The sequence below is a fragment of the Balaenoptera physalus genome, assembly GCF_965194825.1.
Source record: "Balaenoptera physalus genome assembly, chromosome: 15".
NCBI lineage: Eukaryota > Metazoa > Chordata > Mammalia > Artiodactyla > Balaenopteridae > Balaenoptera > Balaenoptera physalus.
Genome location: NC_138894.1, coordinates 39,595,882 through 39,607,640, shown reverse-complemented (window position 1 = coordinate 39,607,640; position 11,759 = coordinate 39,595,882).

Genomic DNA, 11,759 nt, shown 5'->3' with positions numbered 1-11,759 from the left:
TCATTCATAGCTTATAAAGAATTTTAAAAAGAAAAAATTATTTTGAATTTATTAAATTCTTTAGCCTCTGGTAAGTATATTTCTTCACCATTCACCTTTTCATGTAATGAATTACACAATAGATATTTAATGTTGAACCATGCTTGTATTCATGGAATAAATCCTGGTCATGATTCTTCTGCTGTATCCAGTTTTGCTAATATTTACTAAAAGTTTTTGATCTGTATTTATAAGGGTGATGGGTAAATATTTGGGTTGGCCAAAATGTTTGTTCGGGTTTTTGGCCAACCCAATATTTGGGGGAGATTTCCATCCTTTGTTCCTCACAGTTCAGTAGACTTTTTGCATAAATCTGGCTTTGTTACCTTTTATAGGAGGAGACTTTAACTACTTTTTCATCTATCTATAATTACTGTGATTTCTACCTCTCGAGTCAATTTCTGTAATTTCCAGAAAATGATTCATTTCATCAAGTTTATAAAACATTACTTTCATATTTTAAAAAATCCTCTACAGCCATATTTACTTCCTTTTTTGATTACTAAAGCTATCCTCTACCACTGATCTGTTTATTTTCTTCAGAGATTTCATGCCTTTGAAATTTTGTCTTGGTAATGGTAAATGAGGTTTATAGGTGATTTGAATGTATGTGACTGTTGTTTTTTGCTTTCCTGTTAATTTCTTTATTCTGTTTACTTTAGCCGCCTCCCTGAATCACTGACCACTAAAAAGGCAGAATAGAATAGGAAAGATGTTCTAATATCCAGACACTTGGATTCTCAGCCTGGTTCCAGAAACTTACAAGCTTTGTAAGCCTAAGGCTCAAACACATACCATATCATCAACAACCCACTCCTCTCAAAGTGAGAATTATTACAATAAGGGCCAGTGGCCCAAGGTGGGGGCGTGTAAGCCATAATGATGTTTGGTCTCTGGTCTTCCCCTGGTTTAAGGAACGTAAGTACAAAAAAGCACTGTTATGAATTGAACTGTGCCCGCCCCCCGCTTCCCCCATTCATATGTTGAAGTTCTAATTCCCAGGACCACAGAATACCACAGAATTGGAAATAGGGTCATTGCAGATGTAATTAGTTAAGATGAAATTATACTGCAGTAGAGTGGGCCCCTAATCCAATATGACTGGTGTCCTTATTAAAAGATTCCACGCTTATGAAAACATTTGGGCACAGAGAGAACTCATGTGAGGCTGAAGAGAAAAAGTGAGGTGATGCTTCTAAAATGTCACAGATTGCCAGCAAACCACCAGAAGTAGAGAGAGACACAGAACAGAATCTTCCTCACAGCTCTCAGCAGGGACCAATTTTAACTACACCTTGATCTCAGACCTTGAGCTTCCAAAACTGCAAGACAATCAGTTTCTGTTTTTTAAGCCACTCATGGTGCTTTGTTACAAGAGTCGTAGAAAACTAATACTAGATGGGCTCTAGGGGAGTATCTCTAGAGCATTTCATGCTGCTCGTCTTTGTAAACCATTACAGGCTGTATTGGTCAGCCTTTGAAGCAATAATGGTGCATTACTAAGTACCTCGAAGCTTAGTAGCTTAAATTCCAAACATTTATTTTTCACTTGTGGGTCTGTGGTTGTGGAGCTGCTTGATGCTGCTGGGGTGTGCTGGACTTGATAGCATGTGGGAAAGATCCAGGTCTCTCTGTCTTCTCGTTTTGGGGCCAAGACTGACGGAGCAACCGCTGTTGTTTGCAGGTGGACAGTACGAGTTCAGAAGTTCGAGTCAAAACATGCAAGTGGGCATACTGAGTATGTCCACTCACATGCCATTGTCCAAAGCAAGTCCTAAGACCAAGCCCAAAGTCAGCTGAGGAGGGGTGGGGCTAGTAGCTAGTGGAGTCAGCAAAGTACTCTACCTAGACAAGTATGAACAAATAATTACCAACAAATAATACAGTCTACTGCACAGTCCCTAAGGCCTAGAAGAAGTGTGTTTGTTTGTTTTATAAGACATATATAGACATATTTGTATTAATTAAAATCTGCAGAAGTTCTCGGAACCATCACTTTGTTCGATTTTCCTGAAATGCCCTCCCGACCTCTGTCTCCCCTTTTCTCCTTTCTTTCAAGACCTGCGTTGCCTGGCATGGAGCTTTGCATACATCAAGCAGTCAATAAGTGCTTGTTAAATTTATGGTTGAATTGAACCTTTTCTTCCTGATGTGACTTGTAAAAAAGTAGCCTTTCAAAGAACAGGCATTCAAAAAAAAAAAATGACTGAATTGAATTGAGGACAGGATAAAGAACAGCTCTTTGAATATAGCTGTTGATGGAGACCCAGACGACCTTGTCTGATTCAAGGATTACAAACAAGAAAACCAGAATGCCATCCGACTGCGATCTTCTGACGTCTTTAAGAGCTAATAACTTAGCCCCAATTAATTAAAATCTTTTTTATTTGATACATTTCCTTTGAGCTTAATTCATTCTCTTGCTATTTTTATTTGGTATCGTTTCTAAAAATTGCAAGAAAATCTAAACACATTTTATTCTCTTGCTAACCAGATCTTCCCGTGTGTGAATTCCAGGCATGTGTATAGTGAAAATACTCCTCTAGTGATTCTGATGCACAACAGATATTAAAAATCATGTTTAATAAGGTAACAGAAGGAAACTTCAGGAAGCCTCTTAATCCCCCCAACCCCGAAACCTGAGAGTTGGGAGGCCACGTTCAGTGCTGTTCTTCTCTAAATCAGTACTTCATTTGCCTCACAAGAATGGAAAGGACATAAATTTCAAGTTCTGGAAACATGAGTTTGAACTCTGGGTCTGCCATTTACTGCCTGTGTGACTTTAGGGCATTGGCCTCTTTTTTTTTTTTTTTCAGTGTGAAAAGGAACTAATGATAGGACCTACCTCATAGAGTTGTTGTGAGGATTAAGTGAATAGTGTATGTACAGTGTTGGCACATAATAGGTGCTCAATGAACACTTGCTCCCTTCCTTGACAAAGCATGGCATCTGGCCCCAAAGGGTGACCAGGTCATGAGGGAAGAGAAGAATGCTGTAGAAAAACCTGGATTCTCCCCTTGGGAGTTAGTCTCCTCCATTTCCAGAAATGCACCTCAGGCGAAGACACTGTGCATAGGTAAAATATTGACTGTGAATGCTGTTGATTTTTGGTTTGTTTTGGTTTATTTTTATTTTTTAATCTGAAAAGTCTACCAGGCAGGGAGTATGAAACTGAATGAATAAAAGACTATACGGATTAAAAAAAAAAAATCTACTAACTACTTTTGCTGAAGCTTTTGCCTGCTGATTACTCAAATTACTGACTTTCGAACTGGGTCTCAGTCCTTCTTGCAAAGGTTCCACAGAGCAGGCCTTTGTGCCCCATGAAAATGCTGGTCTACTGGCCATGCCCTGTGACAGACCCTTATCCTGGGCTCAGTTCAGGACTTGGCATGTGTGATAGAACCTAAATGTTCATTTTCCTAGCAGTAAGGCTACAGAAAATAGAATAAACAATGGTTTAACGTTTTGTTAATTTCTGCTTTAGCTGGGGAGAGAGGTACTTTAAACACTTGAACTGAATTGAATGGAATTTGGCCCATAGCCAGAGGACCTTAGTACAGTCATATCCTATCTTCTCTGAGGCAGTTACTAGAATAGGAATTAAAATATAGCTAAAGATGGAAACACTTCTTTTTCACAGGAGCAACAGGAGTCTGAAGACCTATGAAGATGGTGGGTATAGTGCTGGGGGCAGCAACAATACAATGTTGCACAGCAGTTGTGCAACCCCCCCACTGTAATAAGTTCTAAAACATTTTCAGCATCTCAAAAGAAACTCTTGTAACCATTAAGCAGTCACTCCCATTTCCCACTACCATTCTGCTTTCTGTCCCTGTGGATACCTCTTTTGGATATTTCATAAAAATGGAATATATGGTCTTTTGTGTCTGGCTTCTTTCACTCAACATAATGTTTTTAAGATGTCCCATGTTGCAGCATGTATTTCTCTTTCAGCAAGAGAAATTATTTCATTTCCTTTTATGGCTGAATAATATTCCATTGTAAGGATATACCACATCGTTTGCTATACTTTCATCAGTTAATGAACATTTGGATGTTTTTGGTTACTGTGAATAATGCTGCTATGAACATTCGTGTACAAGTTAATCAATGAACATATATTTTCATTTCTCTTGGGTATATGTTGTCTTAGTTAGCCTTTGCTACAATAATGGTGCATTACTAAAATAAGGCATTTGGAATTTGATAGGGATTACATTGAATCTGTAGACCTTTGGGAAGTATTGCCATCTTAATAATATTGTCTTCCAATCTATTAACATGGGACATCTTTCCACTTATTTAGGTCTTCTTTAATTTCTTTCAACAATGTTTTGTAGTTTTCAACATGTAAGTATTTCACTATCTTGATTAAATTTACTCCTAAGGATTTTATCTTTTTGATGCTATTGTAAATACAGTTGTTTTCTTAATTTTATTTTGGAATTTTTTTTCTTTCTTTTTTTTTCTTTACTTATTGCCCTGGCTAAAACTTCTGGTACAATGTTGAATAGAAGTGTGAGAATAGATATCTCTGTCTTGTTCCTTATCTTAGAGTGAAAGCTTTAGTCTTTTACCATTAAGTGTGATGTTAGTTTTTCATAGATGTCTTTTATAAGGTGGAGGAAGTTGCCTCTATTCCTAGTTTGTTGAACATTTTTATGATGAAAGAGCGTTGGGTTTTGTCAGATTTTTTTCTGTATCAGTTGATATTATCATGTGTTTTTTGCCTTTTATTCTATTAATATGGTCTATTTGTCGATTTTCATATACTGAGTCAGCATTCCAGGGATAAATTCTGCTGTGTCATGATGTGTAATCCTTTTTCTATGTTGCTGGATTTGGTTTGCTTGTATTTTGTTGAGGATTTTAATGTCTATATTCATAAGGGGTATTGATCTATGATTTTCCTTTCTTAAGATACCTTTGGTTTTTATATCAGGGTAATACTGTTCTTATAGAATGAGTTAGGACGTTTTCACTACTCTTCTATTTTTTATAAGAGTTTGAGAAGTATTTGTGTTCATTCTTCTTTAAACATCTGATAGAATTCACAGGTGAAGCCATCTGGTTCTGGGCTTGTCATTGTTGTAACTTATTGATGACTAAATCAATCTCTATACTTGTTTTAGGTCTATTCAGATTTTCTATTTCTTGTTGGATCAGTTTTGGTAATTGTGGTTTTTAGCACTTTACATTCCTGCTTTTACTAATTTTAGTCATTTCATTCATGATTTTAGTACTTTTCTCTCTTTTTTTCTTGGTCAGGGTAGCTAAAGTTTTCTCAATTTTGTTGATCTTTTGAAATAACCAACTTTTCATTTCATTGATTCTTTGTATTTTTCTATTCTCTATTTTGTGTATTTCCATTAAAATATCATTTCCTTTTTCTTGCTGTGAGTTTAGTTTGCTCTTTTTTTGCAAGTCTCTTAACTTGAAAGATTAGGATATTGATTTTATTACTTTTGAAGTAGGTATTTATAGCTATAAATTTCCCTCTCCACAGTACTTTTACTGCATCCCATAAGTCTGGATATGTTGTATTAATTTTTGTTCATTTTTTTCTTTCAGCACTTTGGATATGATATTCCTACATAGTTTCTGGTGGTAAATCAGCTGTTAATCTTATTGATTATCCCTTGTACATGGGTCACTTATCTGTTGTGGTTTTCAAGATTGTCTCTTTGACTTTCAACTGTTTGATTGTAATGCAACTCTGTGTGAATCTCTTTGAATTGATTCCACTTGGAGTTTCTTGAGCTTCTTGAATGTGTAGATTAATTTTTTTTAAATTTTGAAAAATCAAATTCAGGAAGATTTTGACCATTATTTCTTTAAATGTTCTTCCATTCCCTTTCTCTCACTCCTGTCCTCTGGGAGTCCCATTTGTACATATGTTGATATACTTAATGGTGTTTCACAGGTCTCTTAGGCTCTGTTCATTTTTTTTTCCTCTTTTTTTCTGAAACTGGATAACTTCAATCAACTTTCTTCAAGCCTGATGATTCTTTTCATGCCTGTTTGAATCTGCTGCTGAGCTACTCTATTGAATTTTTCATTTCAGTTATTGTACTTTTCAAATCCAGAATATTCTCTATTTGATGAGACACTCTCCTTAGTTTCTTTAGTTCTTTCTCTATGGTTTCCTTTGAACATATTTTTAAACAGCTGATTTAAAATCTTTGTCTAGTAAGTCCAACATCTGGATTTCCTCAGGTATAGTTTCTATTGATTGCTTTTATATTTCACTGTGTATTGTTTTTTTATATCCTTTGTAATATTTTGTTGAAAACTGCACTTTTTGAATATTATGTGGGCAACTCTGGAAATCAGATTATCCTCCCTCCCTAGGATTTGTTGTTGTCGCTGCTTGCTGTACTTTTGGTCTTTGTTTTTTAGTGGCTTTTCTGAACTAATTCTGTAAAGTCTGTATTCTTTGCCATGTATGGCTACTGATGTTTCTGGTCTGTTCATTTATTGGTTACCTAATGATTTGGACAGAGATTTCCTTAAACACCTAGAACCAAAAATTCTTACAGCTTTTGCCAACAGGCTCTCTGTGAGTGTTGAGGCATACATTTAGCATCTAGTCTGGAAGTTTACAGCTCTGTCCTAAGCTTCACGTTATGCTTGTGCAGAGTCTCAAGGTCTGCCAGTAATGAGAGTGTAGGGCTTCTTGGGTCTTTCTTGAGCAGGTACACAGCTCTGGGCATGTATGTAGCCTTCTATACTCCTGGAAATGTTTAGGAGCTCTTCAAAGTTCTTCATTCCTTACTTTTTCTTTTCAAGCTTCCAGGTTAGTCTGTTGTTTGCCCAGCTGTTATCCATTGCCTCAGGCAGCCATGGCTAAAATATTTCCTTGTAATTGTTTTTGACAAATGTTCCTGGGTAGTGGCTTTAGTACTAGTTGTGTTTTGAGTCAAGTGAGATGAAGATAGCCTTTCAAGCAGTCTTCCAAAGAGTCACTAGTAGATCAAATAATGACAATTCTTTGTGAAAGGGGTTTGTTCTGCTCTCTCTGGTATTGAGAATGGGGACTGTTATTTTCAAGGCTGTTACTGAGCTGGGGAGTGGGTGGTTGGACTAGGGTAAGTTAAAACACCACAAAGTTAACCATTCTAACATAAATTTAGCTGTTTTTCTTGAATGAGTGCTCCCCGTGTTATTGCAAGCCTTTGGTTAATTTCCAGATTCCTATCAAAACTAATTCTTACAGTTTTTGATGTTTTTTTCATTGCTTTCATGGAGGGACGTACTTTTTGGAGTTCCTTACTCTACCATTTTGCTGAAGTCCTATCTGATCTTGAATAACCATACCAATACTGGACGTTTGAAGATGTTATGCAGTATTTCAAGCAATTTCATATCCATTTTCTCATTTCATTCTTATAACAAAATTTGAAGTCAAGAAGTAAATATGGGGCTTCCCTGGTGGTGCAGTGGTTGAGAATCTGCCTGCCAATGCAGGGGACACGGGTTCGAGCCCTGGTCTGGGAAGATCCCACGTGCCGCGGAGCAAATGGGCCCGTGAGCCACAACTACTGAGCCTGCGCGTCTGGAGCCTGTGCTCCGCAACAAGAGGCCACGACAGTGAGAGGCCCGCGCACCGCGATGAAGAGTGGCCCCTGCTTGCCACAACTGGAGAGGGCCCTCGCACAGAAACGAAGACCCAACACACCCAAAAATAAATAAATAAATAAATAAAGTTACATCTGTTTAAAAAAAAAAATTCCATGTCTCTTCCTGCCTTAAAAAAAAAGAAAAAAAAAAGTAAATATGCCTTTTATAGATGAGGAATTTGAGGTGCCCTGCATATAGCTACTCTGTTTTCCCAGCTCATCTGTCATATTATAATTGTGATTAATTTGTTTTCATAGGTAGACCATGAACTGCAAGACAGGATAGATAATGCTATTTGTACTACTAGCATAATTCTTAGAACAAAGTACAAATTTTGGAATTTAAGAAAAAAAGAATAATGAATAAAGTTTAACACATGAGACCTCTTTCCTGATGAATGGATTCATGAAATCCTACGGTGTTAGACCTGGAAGTGTCCTCACGGGCTACATCGGGAGGGAAAGGATGGTGTAGGACTTAGTTCCTTCCCTAATGTTTCAACAAAACCAACTCCACATTAGTTTTTTCTCCCCATGTTCTTTTAACAAATATTAATTGAGCTCCTACTCTGCCCCAGGCCTTGTACTAGTAGCTAAGAACTTAGAAATTAATAAGACAAATGCCTTGTCATGAAATTTACATTTGTGAGACAAAGAATGAGTATATAATTTCTAGAATTAAATGTAAAAAAACCCCAGAAAAACAAAGAAAAGCAAAACAAGGCAGGGTAAGGTAGGAAGGGCACTGGAAGACACAGAATTATTTTAGATAGTTTTAACAGAGATGTCTTTTCTCAGGTGAAATTTAGGCAAAGATATGAAGGAAACGAAGGATCAGGCCATCTGAGAATGTAGGGGCAGTGTTATAAGCAGAGGAGCAGCAAATGCCAAGACCCTGAGGTGGGAGAAGGTTTAGCATGATCCAGAAGGAATGAGAAGGCAGGCATGGGCTGAACAAGGGCAGAGTGCCATGTATGAGAGAGGTGGAGATCAACCAGGTCAGCTCATGGGCTGCCTTGGTAGATTTTCTTTGAGTAAATAGTTCTATGGATAAAGAAAAAGCTGAAAAATACTCAGTTTTATATTATAATTTGTGATTATTGCTCCCTTTTTTGACCTTTAAAAAAAACTGAAGTATAGTTAATTTACAATGTTGTGTTAGTTTCAGGTATACAACAATAATATATATATATATATAAAATATGTATATAATATTTATTCTTTTTCAGATTCTTTACCATTATAGGTTATCACAAGATATACAGTACAGGTATCTTGTGATATACAGTAGGTCCTTGATGTTTATCTATTTTATATATAGTAGTGTGTATATGTTAATTCCAAACTCCTAATTTATCTCTCCACCCTGCACCCCATCCTCTCTTCCATCTTTTCCTCTCTTTCTTCATTCCTTCCTTTTCTTATCTTTCTTACTTTTCTTTCTTTGTGTTACACACCAACAAAGGGATCTGGACCATGTTCTCTTTACCTGTGATAAACACAGCACCTGGCACATAAGGATACTCAAATGATATTTTTGAATGAGTGAGGAAATTGAGACCAGAAAGGTAAAGTAGCATTTTCAAGGCCACACAGCTAATTAGTGGCAGAGCCAGAGCTGGACCTATATTTAGTTCAGTTTCCACTACTTTACCACATCCCTTGCACGGAATCAAAAACAGATCCAAAGAATTTTGCAATTAGCGTAGCTTGTCATTTCCTGCTACTGCCTCCAAGTATAGTCTAGTCACCCAATCACGCAGCTAAGTCATTAGCAAAAGAGTACTTGTTGTTTCATTGAGTCAGGTGAAAGCTTTCATGGTGACAGTCAGCATCAAAGATACAATGTGTTGTAAAGAACCAAAAGGTATGGTTTGGGAGGCAGGGTGGAGGGGCTGGACCGTTGGTACAGTGTCCCAGGTCAGGGAAGGGTGACTTAGTTGCAAACCTTCCTTAATGAGGGAAGAGAGAGAAAGGAAAAATAGCATCAAGAAATTATCAAAGTAGAAAATGCCACATTTACTACTTTGCGGATGCAGAGGCCAGAAAGCAGACAGAATCAGAACACACATTGTTAAAATGACCCATAATGCTTTGGAGAACAATAATGTGATGGGCCAAGGCTGGAAGCATCTCTTTCAACACCAGCACAGGAGGTCATCCTTGTCTCCACACGATGTGCAGCAAATTCAGGTGGACCCGAGCCTGAAATGGATCTAGAAAGCAAAAACGCATGTGCTAAGACTGATGGTGTCTCCACCCACCCCACAGCTCTGAATGAGTCCTACAGCAGATCCAACTGCCATCCAAGACAAAGGAAGAGATGAATTTTCATAGTAGGTGGGGCAAGCCAGAGACCACACGGGGAAGTCACCAAATCAATAGGAATAGGAAATCTGGCCAGAAGATGGCAGTTGTTATAGTCAGGCCAGCCCAAGTCTCTAAGCTATGACTGATGCTTCTACCAGCTTAACTGTGACGGAAATAGCTTGTGTTGCTGCTGCATTTCAACCAAGAATGAATGGAGTAGTTGAAAGTAAGTAGCCTTGCCCAGACTTCCACTCGCATTGATGGCAGCATCCAACGGATTCCATGGATGGAATACGAGATGTTCAGCGCACAAAGGCTGCTATTGCTCACCTGCACCAGAAGACCTGAAGTTTACACAACAGATCGAGGTTGTACAAACATCCCAGAGGACAACGCTGATGAGTAGTTGAAACTTGCCAGCAGTGCAGACAAGCAGCAGGCCACCCACACCAAGCAGGTCTTTGAAGAACCAGAAATCTACTCAAATCTTCCAGCTACAAAAGAAGCTTAAGTGCTACCACTGGAAGTTTTGGGAGATGGAGTGGGATGGGATCTCATGGCAACCACAGGACATCTTCAGGGACATGCACCAGGGTCTGAAGGATGTGGAAGTGAAGGTGGCTGGCTTCAGTGAGAGTGTGGTCGGCTTAACAAAGGTGCGCTTTCCAGCTTCTCCCGGCAGCCACTCAGGGGTGGGGGCCATGATCTCAAAGCCCAAGGAGATCATCTGACTAGTTGGAGCAAATTTGACAGTGTGGAAGGAAATCTCTCAAACTTGATGCCCAAAGGAATCATGTAATTTTAGAGCTTGAAGGGATCTTAGAGATTCTTAGAGATTCTGGCAAAGCCGAATCCCAGAGAAGGTAGGCAAGCTGTACACCACCACACAGACAACAGCAGGGTAGAAATTTGAGCCCAGCATGTTAGCCTTCCAGCCTAGTCCTGGAGCCTCTTTACCCAACAGAATGTAGAATGGAGGAATACAAAGCTGGATGCAAATGATCAACTGGCATGCTGAATTGATAAAGCGAAGACTTTTAAGGACCAAGTGTTGATCCAGGAGACAGACTCTGGGCCACTGCTAGCATTTCATTTGTCTAAAGGCACCCCTTCCTCTGGATGGACTCAGGCCACAGGAAGGCCATCAGCTTGGCACGAGGTGTGTGGGCAGGGCTTCGGCCTCTGCATGCCTTCTTGTCTGGGTAGTTTGTGTAGGAGACACCCTGGACAGTCTCATCCAGCAGCCTGGCAAATTGGGGAAAAGTTACAGGGAAGCCCTTGATGTAGGAGGATGGTGCAGGGAGTCAGGGAGTTTTGGATACTCTTTGGTATCCATAGCCCAGTTCTGTGTGCTCTTGTCCAGCTAATGGGGTCAGAACTCAGGTGTGCCCCCTTGAGGCTGGAGGACTTCACACCGTTCCCTGACCTGGTTCCACCAGCGTGTGTAGCTGAGTTCTGTGACTGTCATGGCTTAAACCACAAAACTGAGAGACGGTAAGCAGAAGCCTCTCTTCCCCGCTGTTGCCTCTGATACCAGAATGCATCTCTCCCCTATATCGGGCACTTAGGGCCAGTTCTAGTTGCTTTCCTGGCTAGAGGTGGCACTGAGGCCTGCTGCCTGGAACCTGGGGCTCCAACACACCGCCAAGCCTTCGCTCACAGCTGTCCCCTTTGTCAATCAGAAAAGCAGAAGCAGGGTCTGGCCGCACAACCATCTTGTCTCTCTAAGACCAGGGCAGTTCACTTCCACCGCTGGACCTTCCATACGGCCTCTCCGCGCCTCCTGCC